Here is a 15,601-nt window from a genome sequence, read left to right as displayed (position 1 = left end):
ATTTAGCTCATGTTCTGGTTTTAAGAAAAGGTTGACTGAAAACGGTGGGAGGTGCCTTTTTATGTTTTTGAAAGCAGGAATAGATAGCAACTGTTATGGGAAAGCAACATAATTAACAGGCATGATACTAGCTTTAAAAATTGCATTTTATTTATGTTCTTAGTGCCTCTGTCGTAGTTCTATGCTGATAATCACCATCATTCTGCGCACTCACTTGAAGTACAATTGTAGTCCCTTTTCTATTTTTATGAAATGTCCTGTTTTTTCACTTTAAAATTCTGGTCACCCGAAGCTCCTTTACTTGACAGCCGCTCCTTAGCAAGACTGGGCCAAGTCTTAGGGCACTGAGTTTACACGGTGTGTGGAAAGTTATATGAACACTGGGAGCTACACACTCAGCGAGACGTTAAAAATGTAAGGAATTAACTATGGGAAGCCGTTCATGTCAAAATTACAGCTCCCCATATTGGACACCTCCTGAAATGCATAGCGTGCTGCAAAATGAATATGACACACACCAGAATGAATGTACTATGTGTCAAAATAATTATGATACCTGGCAGAGTGAATCTGAATTGAACCAAAACAAATATGAAACCTGGCAGAATGAATATGCTACTTAGTGATTAATACGAATAACACACACACCAAATTGAATAAGAAATATACTGAAAATATATATAAATAATTGGGCATTTCTTGAAATGATTGACTTATGCCAAGAGAAATATGACATACATTGAAATTAATATAGCAGATTGAAAATAATATAAAGTATTGAAATGAATAAATTATATTCTGAAAAGAAAACAATGCACATTGAAACTAATACAATGTACATTGAAATGAACATTAAACATGTTGCAATTAATCTGAATTGTTTTGAAAATAATATTACTGAGATGGCAATGAATATGAGACACACAGAAATGAACAGGAGATGATTGAAAATTAATATGGCTTGTGTTAAAATTAATGCAACCCCATTGAATTGAAGTTGGCATGTCTTCAAATGAGTATGACCACAGATGAAATTCACATGAGATTTGTTAAAATGAATATGGCATGCCTTGAAATTAATTTGACACATATTCAAACTAATATGATACATATTCAAATTAATATGATATATGTTAAAATTGATAAGTTGAATATGACATCCATTGAAATGAACTTAACATTGATTGAAAAGAATATAACACATGTTAAAATGAATATGACCTACGTGAAATGAATATGACCTTCATTGAAATAATACGAGTAACATTAAAATGATCATGACATTTATCACAATAAATATGGCTTGCATTAAAAGTAATATGATATACATTGACATGATTACAATAGATGTTGCAATGGATATGATTCATGTTAAAATTAAGATGTGTTAATATGAATGAAGCATCCACTGAAAGAAATATGACACATGCTAAAATGAATATGACATGCATTGAAACAAATATGAGCTCCACCGAAATGAATTCAACATGACTTAAACTCAATATTACCAATGCTGAAATTAAAATGAAACTTGTAAAAATGAATATGTTGTGCTTTGAAATTGATATGATATACAGCAAAATAAATACTGCATATATTGAAATTAATATGACCTATGTTGAAATGGATATGACCCTTGTTAAAATTATTATGACAGGTATTAAGGTGAATATGACATCCATTGAAATGAATGACATTCATAGAAAGGAATATGACACATGTTAAGATGAATATGAACCACTTTGAAATTAATATGACACCTGATGAAATTAATATGGCCCACATCAAAAGTTATATGACATTCTGTAACATGAATATCACACTTTCTGAAATGAAACTGTGAGATAAATGTAACATGCTTTGAAATGAATTAGGCAAATATTGAAATGAACACAAGCCATGTTTAAATGAATATGACTGCTGTTTAAATGAATATGGCTTGCTCTGAACTTATGTGGATTTGCTTTAAAATTAATATTACATATTGAAATTAATGTTACATATTCTCAAAGGGTCGCATTACGAGTTTGGCGGTTTGTGCACCACCACGGCGGCGGTGTGACCGCCATCTGCTTGGTAGTCAGACCACAGTATTACGATGTTGGCAGTCCCATAGGGAAAGACTGCTGCAGTCCCGCCAGCACCACCAGGCAGCGCAGACCACTGTGGTGGCGAGGCAGGCCAGAAAGGGCGACAGTGCCGGTGTTTCGGATGGAAACATTATGATGTTGCCTACCGCCAGAGTGACCGTGGCAGTCCAACCATCACATCCCAGCAGGTGGAAACGGAAAGCATAAAGGAAGCAACTCAACTGCAGGCAGTGTTACATGACCGGTGCAGCCATGGAGCCCATCACACAAACGTCCTGCCGCAGGTGCTGCTCATCGATGGACCCACACAGCACCCACATTGCAACACAATGGAAGGTCAATGGGATGCACAATAGGTTGTACAACGAATATCCAAAGCTCACAATGCAAACAATACCTGCATAATAGTGATGGCGACATCAGGAGCATTCATGGACACATTTCACTTTGCACATGCCCCTAAAACAGCATTTGCATAGGAACTGACCCTTCATGTAACTCAGGGACAAACAATATTTGAGCCAAGTGATATGCATAGCTGCTAAATGTGTAAGTGCAAGTCAAGAAAGCACATACAATGGCAACAGCATGGTCCAGACATCTAGATGATGTAGCTGTAAGGTACACACATCAAAGTGGACACATGGTCGGTCAAATCCAAAGGAAGCTACCACAATTTAACACCCTCCATGTGTGGACAAACAAAACTCTAGCTCCTGCACATGAGATGAAAGTACAATCTATATCAGGGGACAAATCTACACCATACATGCTGACATTGGCCAACACAAGATGAAATACTTACCCTAGCAACCATAACACAATGCAGTGACACCCCAATTGGATCAACACCCACAAATCCATACAGTGAACATCTACCCTTGTCATGGGTGACCAACACTTCCCACAAATGCAGATATAAAAAAAACAACAGCAAATGTGGTGGGTGTGTCTGTGGGTGTTGTGGTGGTGTCTGGGGGTATGGTGACTGAGGTGTGTGGGGCTGTGGGTTGTGAGCTGTTGTAGGAGGCTGGCCTGGCTTGTAATGGGTACCTTAGGTACTTACACCTTATACCAGGTCCAGTTATCCCTTATTAGTGAGATGTAGTAGTGTTCTAGCAGCTTAGGCTGATAGAAGTAGCTGTAGCAGAGCAGCTTAGGCTGAACAAGGAGACATACAAAGCTCCTGCAAGACCACTTATAGTTACACAGTACGTATACACAATAAAATACAATAATCAGTGTTACCAAAAATAAAGGTACTTTATTTTAGTGACACCAGACCAAAATTATCTTAGAGGCAATACTCCTTCTGGAGGTAAGTATTATACACAACATATACACTAGACACCAAAATCAGGTAAGTAAATAGTCATAGGATAGTGCAAACGATAGAAAATACCATAGGATGTAATAGGAAGAAATAGGCCTTGGGGCAACACAAACCATATACTAAGAAAGTGGAATGCGAATCACAAATTCCCCCCTAGGCAAGTGTAGTGTGTAGAGGGGCATTGAGAGTGTAAGAAAACCACAAATGTTGGTAAAATACTCCCACCCCAGAGCCCAGGAAAGTAGGAGTAAAGTACTGCAAGTTTCCTTAGGACACACTAAAAGTAGTGAATAGAGTTATTGCAAGAACCAAGCAAGACTGCAAGCAACAAATGGTGGATTCCTGGACCTGAAGACCTTTAAAAAGAGGAGACCAAGTCCAGATGTCGCAGAAGATTCCAGGAAGGACAGTGGCCCCTGCCAGCCTAGAAGATGGTGCAAAAGAGGATTCTCCGGTTGGAAGAAGTCTGCAGTAGAGCACCAAAGAAGATGGCTGTGGATTCCTGCATGATGCAAAGGATGTCCCACATGGAGATGTTGGATGCGGGCGAGTTGTAGCTCTGGATTAGTCCAATAAGCCTTGGTTCAAGCAGTGTCGCGGATTGTGTCAAAATGGCACTGCCTGGACCCAGGACGGACCTGGAGGCTCCAACTCAGACTGAGGAGGCAGAGGAGGCCCCCAACACTAGAGGGAACCCACAGATGACCAGGCAGCACCCACAGAGGTCTCAGGACACGGGGACAAAGAAGGTGCAAATTCCGGTTGCTGCAGCACTACAAAAGAAGGTCCCATGCCGCCGGAGAACAATTCAGGGAGTTGAGTGTCACAGGATAGTGTGCTGGGGACCTGGGCCAGGTTATGCATGAACGATTCTTGCACATAGTGCACAGAGGTCTCAGGAGGTAAAGATGAAGTGGTGCACAGGGGTACTGTCACAAATGGGGAAGGCAAGCTCTTACCTCCTCCAAATTTGGACAGCTGGACCTTAGGACAGTCTGTGTCAAAGGGGTCCACAACCTGTGTTCCAAGGAGCACGCTCGCCATCAGGAGAGGAGTCCCAGAGAACCTGTTGTCGTCTTAGAAGGTGCCTGCTGGAGCAGGGAAGTGACTCTGTCACTCCACTGGAGATTTCTTTGGTCCTTCTGGTGCAGGGCGAAGACAGGGAGTCCCCCAGAGTATGCACACCATGGAAATTGTTGCAGTTGCTGGCTGGAACTGAAGTTGTAGAGTTGCAGTAGCCTTTCTGGATACTTTGTTGCAGTTACAGCGGTTCCTGGAGCAGTCTGCGGTTGATCTGAGGTCAGAGCATGAAGCAGGAGTTGCAGAGGATTCCTGATGGAAACTTGCAAGCCAAATCTGAAGAGGAATCCACAGGAGAGACCCTAAGTAGCCCTGAGAGGGGGATTGGCTACCTACCCAGGTATGCACCTATCAGGAGGGGTCTCTGACATCACATGTTGGCACTGGCCACTCAGAGATCTCCAGAGTGTCCCCTCACCTTGGAAAACAAGATGGCTAATGCAAGGGACACAATGCAGGAGCTCTGGGCACCACCCCTGGAGTGGTGATTGACAGGGGAGTGGTCACTAACCTTCCCATTGTCCAGTTTCGTGCCGGAGCAGGGACATGGAGACCCTGAACCGGTGTAGACTGGCTTATGCAAGGAGAGCACCATCTGTGCCCTGTAAAGCATTTCCAGAGGCTCTGGAAGGCTACCCCTCCCAAGCCTGTAACACATATTTCCAAAGGAAATGGGCGTAACACTCTCCTCCCAAAAGAAATGCTCTGTTCTGCCTTCCTGGGACTGGGCTTCTCAGACCCCAGGAGGGCAGAACCCTGTCTGTGAGGTGGCAGCAGCTGCAGTGCAAGCCTCAGAGAGCTGGTTTGGCAGTACTGGGGATCCATGGTGGAGCCCACTGTATGCATGGGATTGGCCCCTCAAAACCAGATTTGGAATGGGGAGACAATTCTATGATCCTAGACACCTTACATGACCATATTCAGAGTTACCGTTGTGAAGCTACATATAGGTATTGACCTATATGTAGTGCACGTGTGTAATGGTGGCCCCGCACTCACGTAGTCTGGGGATTTGGCCCTGGACTGTGTGGGGGCACCTTTGCTCAGACGTATAGGTGACTTATAAGTTACTAAAGTGCAGTGAAAATGGCTGTGAAATAGTGTGTGCATTATTTCATTCAGTCTGACGTGGCAGTCCTGTGAAATGGTTTGTCTGAGCTCCTTATGGGTGGCAAAAGAGATGCTGCTGCCCAAAAGGATATCCTGGAACCCCAATGCCCTGGGTACCTGGGTACCATATCCTAGGGACTTATAAGGGGGGGGGTCCAGTGTGCCAATTGGAATTGGCGTATGAAGTCACTAGCCTACAGTGACAAATTTAAAAGCAGAGAGAGCATAAGCACTGAGGTTCTGGTTAGCAGAACTTCAGTGACACAGTTAAGCACTATACAGACACACACATTAGGCCATAAACTATGAGCACTGGGGTCCTGACCAGCAGGATCCCAGTGAGACAGGCAAAAACATACTGACATACAGGTAAAAATGAGGGTAACATGCCAAGGAAGATGGTACTTTCCTACAGCAGTATTTCATTATCAGGACATGTAAAATACCCCAGTAAATGTCCTACCTTTAATATACACTGCAGCCTGCCCATGGGGCTGCCTTGGGCCTACCTTAGGGTTACCTTACATGTAGTAAAAGGGAATGTTTGGGCCTGGCAAGTGGGTGCACTTGCCAGGTTGAAATGGCAGTTTAAAACTGCACACACAGACACTGCAGTAGCAGGTCTGAAACATGTTTACAGGGCTACTCATGTGGGTGGCACAATCAGTGCTGCAGGCCCAATAGTTGCATTTGATTTACAGGTCCTGGGCACACATGTTGCACTATACTAGGGTCTTACGGGTAAAACAACTATGCCAATCATGGATAAACTAATCATCAGGTCAATTTAGACAGAGAGCGCTTGCACGTTAGCACTGGTCAGCAGTGGTAAAGTGGTCATGGTCCAAAAGCCGGCAAAAACTAAATGTAGCACATAGTCGAAAATATATATTTATTTTAGTTAATTGATTTGGGTTCATACCATTTATTTTAGTTAATTAATTTGGGTTCATATCATATCCTTTCAGAATATCTAATATTAATTTCAATATGTATTGTTAATTTAAAGCAAATCAACATCGATTCAAGGCCAGCCAGATTTTAACAGTGAGCATTTTAATTTACACATGGCTTGTGTTCATTTAGATATGTGCTTTATTCATTTCAAAGCATGCTATATTTATCTCACATAGTTTCATATCCATTTCAATAAGTGTCAAAATAATTTTAATGAATGTCATATTAATTTTGATATGGGTCATATCAACTTCATTAGATATCATATTCATTTGAAAAAGGTTCATATAAATCTTAACATGTGTCATATTGCTTTAAATGAATGGCATATTCGTGTCAGTGGATGTCATATTCATCTTAACACCTGACATTATAATTTTAATATGGGTCATATCCATTTCAACATAGGTCAAATTCATTTCAATATATGCACTATTCATGTCGCTGTGTATCATATTGATTTCAAAGCATAACATTCATTTTGACAAGTTTAATTTTAATGTCAGCATGGGTCATATTCAGTTTAAGGCATGTTCAATTAGTTTCAAAAGGGCTCATATTAATTTCATGGCATATTCATCTTAGCATGTGTCATATTCCTTTCAATAGATGTCTCATTCATATTAACGCATGATATTGATTTTAACATGACTCATACCAATTGCAACACATATTATAATCATGTCAATGTGTATCATATTACTTTCAATGCAAACCATATTCATTTTTTTTTTATAAATGTAATGTTCATTGCACATTATATTCCTTTCAGAATAATGAATTTTCAATTCAGTACCTTATATTCATTTCAAGCTGTCATATTCATTCCGATGTGTGTCATATTCCTCTTGGCATATGTCATTCATTTCAAGAAATGTCTCATTCTTTTTGACAAATATTGTATGTGTTTCAGTGATTGCTTCATTATTTACAGTGAGGGCCATATTTATTTCAGTATGATTGATATATATTTCAGTATATCTCTTATTCAACTCTGAGTGTGCGTTATTCATTATAATCACTAAGTAGCATATTCACTTTGCCTGGTTTCATATTTGTTTTGGTTCAAGTCTGATTCACTGTGCTAGGTATCATATTTATTTTGACACATAGTACATTCATTCTGGTGTATGTAGTATTCATTTTGCAACACGCTATGCATTCCATGAGGTATCCTACATAGGGAGCTGTAATTTTGACATGAACGGCTTCCCATAATTAACACCAGGGAAAGCACTAGCTAGCACATCCGACAAGTGAAGGAATGGCAATGAAGCCTGTGACTGCTTTTCGATTCCACACGTAGGCACCATACGTTGTGCGTTCTCGAGGACATGCCTTCTAATCCGGGTCAGTTATAGGCCCAGTGGACTTGCCTATCAGGTCTGGGTGGTCAACCTTATGGAATGGTGCTGTGCAGTTATCACTTGTCTGGTCCCATAGATCTGGAAAAGATCAGGTTTGTAATTTGATTGTAGCAGGACAATATGCCTTAATTTCCCAATTATCGCATACCTATGTTTATTTGGTGGGATTAATCGTTTCAAAATATTTTTCATGTCCTAGCTGGGAACACCATTGGTCAGTTTGGACAACTTTGGCTGATAGGGAACCACCAAGCCAGTAAACAGTTTTTTCATCGCTTGCTAAGGATTATTATTCTCATTTCGCTGTACATCATGGGGGCCAGTTTGCAAAACCGTGCAAACAATAAGAGTGGTTTCCTTTAACCCAACGTTATTTGGCGATTTGGCTGGGTTATTTTAACCAGTATCTGGGAATAAACTGTTGAGAACAGGCGTAGTCCTATTCTTTGGTTAAGTCTCATTGGTGAAAACAAACCACAGTGCCAACCATAGGTCATTTAGATTGTGAGTGATCGATATTCATACCAAAAAACTAGGGTCAAAATTGATGGGCGTATGTTGAGGAGCGTTGTGTAACGGTCAGTTAAACTACCCCGCGCATTCAGTGTTTGGATGGCTAACTTCAAACTTTTGAGAAAGGTAGGCATCTAATACGGGCAAAAAAAATGTTCCCTAAGTTATTATACATGCTAGAAAAGAATATAACAATGCTTTTTGTGGGGGGACTTCAGGTACTGCAGAATTCTACAGTATGAGCGCTTCCTACTAAAACTGTACACTTTCTCACAGCGGGTCGGAACCTGCAGTGGCTCCTGGTAGCAGCTCAGTTTTTTTGGTGCCATTCTAGGTCCTGGATGGTGGAATGGTGTGCACAGTGGTGGCCAAAGGGGTCTGTTGATGCTGGATTGGTGACAAATAGGGGCTTTCTCAAGCATTTCCCCCTGTTAGTCGCCCTCATGGTTTTCTGTCTGGAGCAGATCCGCAACCAGTTGGTAATATTCGGGTCGGACCCCATGTCTGTGGTGTAATTCATTAATCAACAAAGCACCCAAGTGCAAGATGGTCCTTAGACTGTTAAAAGGATTGTGTTACTGTGTGGAAAGTTGAATATAATTTTAAACCGAAGCATATGCCTGTACTGACCAATGCAGCAGCTGCCTTATTTAATTTAAGATGCAGGCCTCCAGATACCATCACCCAGGAGCAGTGGAGTTCCCTGCACCACTCCCTGAGCACCTGGGGCAGCTTGGTGCACCAGTTTACAAAACTATTGGGCAGCCAGTTTAGTGCCCAGGACAAGGCGTGCCTATTAGGGGGCATTTTGCACATACTGTGAGTCTCTGGGGCACGCTGGGGTGGGGGAATAGTTTGAGCCAGAATCTGTTTTGTCATTTATGGGGTCCCTAAGAGAAGTGGGGAAAATATTTGCATATGCCCGGTGCCACTTTGCTGCTATAGCGTTCTTTGCGCAATGCTTGGGTGCATGCATGGGACATAATCTTTCCTGATCCAGAGGATGTTGAGAGGTTAGCAACGTTTGGAGGTGGCCAAGTCACTCTCTAGGCACCCCATGGACTCTGCTGAGCTAGCAGCTATCATTTCCACCTTGGGGAGCATTGCAGATCTCAGGATGAGGCCCATCTCTTTAGGGTAGCCATTGCCCTTACATTTTAGAGGGCACTGACTGTAGGGGTTCGAGGTGCCAAAAACAAGTGAGAAACAATTGGGAGTTGGTTGTGTGCTGATATTCAGGGGCTAAATGACTTCTTGGCAATCACTATCACCCGTTTCAAGGACCGACCAGATAGGTAAGGGTGATCACATTCTGCATTGTTGCATAGGGCTAAAAAACAAACAAACGCTGTCCCTGAGGGAATTTGGAGGCATTTTTGGGCTGCCGATTTCAAGGGTCAGTTGGCCCCCTGTTGGTGCAGGAAGGTGGGGCACCTTATTTTGTTTTCTCCTGTTGATGCAGGTGAGCGGCTGTTAGAAATGGAGTCTCTAGTTGGCAGAGGTATACACCCTTGCCAAAGTAGGGACCACAATCCTGGTCAGGGTAAGTCACAACACAATCCAAATTATCCTGTGCCCACCCTTTGGTAGCTTGGCACTGAGCAGTCAGGCTTAACTAAGAAGGCAATGTATAAAGTATTTGTGTTGAACTTATACCATAACACAGTGAAAACACCACAAAAAGACACCACACAGGTTTAGAAAACAATAGAGAATATTGATCTGAATAAAATACTGATGAAACAAGTAAAATCCAATGAACAAAAGCAAGGTTATGAATTTCTTAAGATTAAATCCAACTGAAGTGCCAAGAAACACAAAGCTCTGACTGGGGCTATGAGGGCATCATTGACAGAGGTGTGCTCAACAATCCTACACCACTGATGCCGGTCATGAGTCACACGGACCCCCAGGTACAGTACCTTTTGAAAATGAAGAACAAGGATGTCACACGGAGTCGGAAAGAGGCTTAGCTGGAGTTGGTGCGGCATCAGTCCTTTCCAAGGAAAGATGCGCCTGTTCCGCACTGCGAAGCAGGTGGAGATGAGGTGTCTGTTCCGTCCAGATGCAGGGTGAGATGATCCCACGGCGGCCGTGATGCGTTGTTTCCTTGTGACCCCGCAGGGTCGCTGATTCCGGTCCGTCAGGACTTGATGTGTTGACCACTATGTCGAAATGACCCTGAGTGACGTCAGTGGAGTCGCAGCAACATCGGACTTGCATTAAAGGCTACGGTCGTTGCTTGCACTGAGGTCCACGGAGCGGGAGCAGGCTGCGTAGTCCCTGGCGTCGATGAAGTCATACCAGAGTCAATGGAGTTGAGTACCAGCAAAAAGCTAGTAGTTGAATTCTTTGCTGTCCCTGAGACTTCAGAACAGGAGGCAAGCTCAATCCAAGCCCTTGGAAATCACTTTTGAGGGAAGGCAGAGTCCTTTCAGCACAGTCAGAGGGCAGCAGGGCAAATAACAGAAAGGCTGCAGTCCTTCTCAGCAATGCAGTCCAGAGAGTCCTTTGGGCAGCCAGGCAGGTCTACTGACAGAGTTCAGGTGCAGGTCCAGAAGTGTCTGAGTTGGTGGGGTCAGAGACCCAGTTTATATACCCAAAAATGCCTTTGAAGTGGGGAAGACTTCAAAGAGTGTCTCTGAAGTGCACAAGTTGCCCTTTCAGCCCAGTCCTGTCTGCTATAGTCCGGGGGGGGGAGGGTTATCAGTCCTTTGTTTGATGGCAGGCCACTGGCCTTTGAAATGTAAGTGTCAGACCCTTCACCCTTCCAGCCCCAGGAAGACCCACTCAGTATGCAGATGAATGCAGATGTTTCTGAGTGTCCTGTGTTTGTCGTTGCCTGGGTGAAATGCACAAGGGAGCTGTCAAAAAGCACAGACCAGACGTTGATTGGAGACAGGCTGTAAGGCACAGATTGTTTTAAGTGCAGAGAAACGCTCACTTTCTAAAAGTGGCATTTCTAAAACTGTAATATAAAATCCAACCTCACCAATAAGGAAGATTTTCTATTACCATTCTGGCCATACTAAATATGACCTGGTTAGCCCTTTTAGGTCAGAAGCTACCACTCAAAAAGTATTTGAGGGCATAACTAATGCTAGTCTATGAAGGGAGCAGGTCTCACAGAAGTGGAAAATGAATTTAGGAGTTTTTCACTACCAGGACATGTGAAACACATATGCACATGTCCTGCCTTTTACCTACATAGCACTCTGCCCTATGGGTTACATAGGGCCTACCTTAGGAGTGACTTATATGTAGAAAAAGCAGAGTTTGAGGCTTGGCAAGTACTTTTAGACGCCAAGTCAAAGTGGCAGTGAAATGGGCTACTTATGTGAGTGGCACAATCAGTGCTGCAGGCCCACTAATGGCATTTCATTTACAGGCCCGGGGCACATGCAGTGCACTTTACTATGGACTTATAGGTAAATCAAATAGGCCAATTGGGGATGAGCCAATGTTACCATGTTTAAGGGAGAGAGCATATGCACTTTAACACTGGTTAGCAGTGGTAAAGTGCGCAGAGTCCTAAAATCAGCAAAACCAGTGTCAGAAAAGTGGAGGGAGAAAGGCATAAAGTTGGAGGATGTTCACCCTAAGGCTGTCAGGTCTTACAGTGGCGTGCACCTCTGAGTCAGCCACTGGATGCCTTGGAGCTTCCTGTCAACACTGAAGCATAAAGGGTTAAAGAAGTGCTGGTGTTGGGCCACTTGTACGTAAGATACACAAAGGTTTTCTATTCCGCTGGTGACTAGGCAGCCAGGGTAAAGGAAGCTGGATATCGCCTAACCTTCTTTGGCCTTTGAGGTCTGCCATTGGTCCATTTGTGGACTGGATTGGACAACCTCTTGCCTCAGGGTATAGACATCCAGGGATTATTATTTACTTCTTGGCGGCAATGCAATGACTTAACGGAGATCAGAAGGTATGACTTGTTTGTATTGATTATCTTGAAGGTTGGTTGGCCAGGGTAGAGGTCTCTTGAGACTGTGGTAGCATAGTCAAACATTGTCCTCAAGCAGAAACTGAGAGGTGGTGATCGGTCAGAATGCTCAACTACTCCGGTAAGCGAGTGAACAATTGAATTGGTAAATTGTTTAGTTCGGCTAGGTTGTCATCTATACCTCATGGTGCATCAAAGGTGAACAGTTGTTTCTTGCAGGATGGGGTCCTTTCATCTAAGGAAGGTAACAAGATATTTCCAGAGAATTTGTTGGCCTTGTTAGTTAATTGCCCATGCTGTTGTGTGGGGGAGACAAGATATTAGGTGAACTATGCTCGCCTGTGGCTGGTCAGGTCATGATATGTGGGGCAGTTCTGTTCCATATAAGGCATTCTTTCCTTTTAGACCAAAATAACAATGGTGTCACAGGAGCCTCTAAGGGGTGCTGTCAGCAAGTTAAAAGGAGGTTGTAGGGGCGTGGAGGTTTGGGGCAGTTGTTGGCATGCGGTCCTTACCTGCCAACCACCTGCGCTGGTGCACTGGGTGCAAGCTAGCATAGGCCCTTTGGGGTTACAAATGATGGGTGTAGGGGGTGCCTGTTGTAGGTACCCCTAGTGGGCAGGCAGGCCCCTTGCACAGGAGGTAAGAGGAAAGGACCGGTTATGATCACACTTGAAAAATGTATTTTAAAGATACACAGGAACAAAAAAATGAGTTATTGTTAGGAAAATACCTGTATTAGCGTCTCTGTTAAGGCTAGGCATTAATTCCTGTAAACCAACTCTACAAATGTGGGTTACTGCACATAAAGATGAATGTGTTTTGTATATATGCATGAATAAATACGGCCGGGGGTTGCTACGACTCCTAACCCAAAATAAATAATTTTTTTGTGTCTTGACAATGACAAGGAGTTTGGTGTTGCACTGGTGGTTTGGGGGACAGTTAGCTTGGGGGGCATCAGTGATACCATATTATGTTACGAATATTTAAATAACAGTGGTAGCGGGATGGAGGCTGGAACATGTTGAAATGTTCAGAGTAGATTCTTTGTAGGGCTTCCTCAGGAGCACACAAGGAATAATTGATTGAAGCAATTCTGTTCCCAAAGTGAGCTCTTCCACAAGTTACCAAATGGGTGTTACATTTTTAGAAATCCAAGATAACCTGCGGTCGCCTCAGTATAGGCTCTAGGAGATCAGCCCAGGAGTGGTGGAGGGAACCTACTGCTGTGGGTGTGGATATAGCAGACCTTTGGAAGGAGGGTATTACAAGACAGTAGAGGGCAAGGGGAATTGTGGGAACCACAAAGGGAGGATATGAGTGAGAGTCGGGCACTGGCTGTGGCACTTTAACAGGTCCTAAAAAGGAATTCACCCTTAACCTCTCTACCTTTCGCCAGGGAGCCTGACCGGGATCTCCTGAGAGGAGGTGTCAAATGTGGTGATATTAGGGAGTGGAGACCAAGAATCTCAAAAATGACACACTCAAGTCAGGGAGAGAGACCAGGGCTGATGAAAAAATATGAGGAGAAAGGGGGAAAGGCTGGGTGGGGGGGTGAGGTCAGAGGTAATTCAAATAATCAACCCAACCATGAAATATATACCTCAGGCAAAAGGAAAACACAAAACGAGTGACATGCTGGTCCGTATTTGCAAACACGTTGCAATTCAGGAGCAAAAAGTGGTATATTGCTCATTTAAATACCCCCAAGAGCAGTGTAGCAGTAAGACATGATTTGGGACAGGGAGAGGTAGGCAGGAGCAGGATTAGGGTAATATAATCTACCTCAGTGCGAGCAGCTCAAGATGGTGCACACTTGGGAGGGAGAATGAGCAGAGCTGGAGGCGAGGGAGGTGGTGTTTTGTTAGGCACTCGGAATTAGTACAGACAACAGAAAACAGGGAATAATTTTAAAGTCCAGACATTTCCTAACTTTAAAAATAAAAGTCCATTATTTGCAGGTTATTGAAATATTCAACATCAAAAATAGAGATACTGGTCAAACCCAGACGTGCCTTGCATCTTCCAAGCCAGGGTTACCACTAAAACGCAAATATGGCTCCTTAGTGCTAACCATTACACTTTTGTCTAACTTTGAGCCCGTTTGCCCATGTTATTCTATGGGATACATCCGGAACAGCCTAGCAAATGCGAGGAGCACGCAAACAAAAACTGAAAATCTCCTCTTCAGAGTTTCAGTCCAATAGGAATGCAGCATACTTGAGGTTTCAGTAGCACTGGTTTAGTCTCTATGGTATTAAGAACTGTGCTCAGGAGTGTACCTGGTGTGCCTCCTATGAAATTCAAAGATGTTTCAAGCAACCGGCCAAAGAATGCGAAAGTCCAGGAATTATTTGATGCCTTTTGTGTTGTACCTGATCCTACTGAGATATTAATAATATTACGAGAAAAAAACTCAACTGCAGTATGGGGACATGCTTCATCATTGGTGTTTTCTCTCACTCTGGTAGATCGATGACACCTGGGTGGGCTCAACCAAGCCTGGCAGCTCTTATGTATGCAATTTACTGGACAATTACGGGGGGTCCAGTTCGGTGTAAAAATGGTTTTGGGTGTGCCGTGAATGTATTTATTCAGTGGGGATCCATACCATGATTAAAACATGTTACTCAGATGCCAAGTGGAAATCCAGTGGTTCCAGCATCCTCCTCTTGGCAACATTTGTCAGCCGATTTCAAAATGCGTAGCCCGTCACTCCGCCTCCGTCGGGGCACCAATACATCCTTGCCTACCTTTATCAGATTCTGAAGGGGTATGTGAAAAAAGGAAGCCTAAAACACTCCTACCTGAATGCTTATGCAAAACCTACTTTAGGTTTCTAAGTAGGCCCCATAGGCTCAGAAGGAGTAGATGCTTCCCTATAGTCACACTTCCTCCAAGGTAACAGCATCTTTGGTCCCTACTTACACGACTCTCTTCAGCTGCTTCCTTTTATTCACAAACCCTTTAGAATCTGCTAAGGGTAGGCAGGTAGGTCTAGATGGCTTGCCAAAGGCTAGGTGTCCGACAATTCATGTCCTAGTTGAGCAGCATCACTGCCCCAACTAAGAGTGGCCTGGGCTGGCACCAGTAGAGTCAGAAATATCTCCTCAGTATAGGCTATCTCCAACAGAAATGCTAAGCTTGAGAGGGGCAATGGAGCGACTCTGCCACTTCAAAGACCTGTTCACCAAGTTTTATG

This window comes from Pleurodeles waltl, chromosome 7, assembly GCF_031143425.1.
Source record: "Pleurodeles waltl isolate 20211129_DDA chromosome 7, aPleWal1.hap1.20221129, whole genome shotgun sequence".
NCBI classification, from domain to species: domain Eukaryota; kingdom Metazoa; phylum Chordata; class Amphibia; order Caudata; family Salamandridae; genus Pleurodeles; species Pleurodeles waltl.
The sequence above is the reverse complement of the archived record's forward strand: the minus strand, read 5'-3'. Positions refer to the sequence as shown.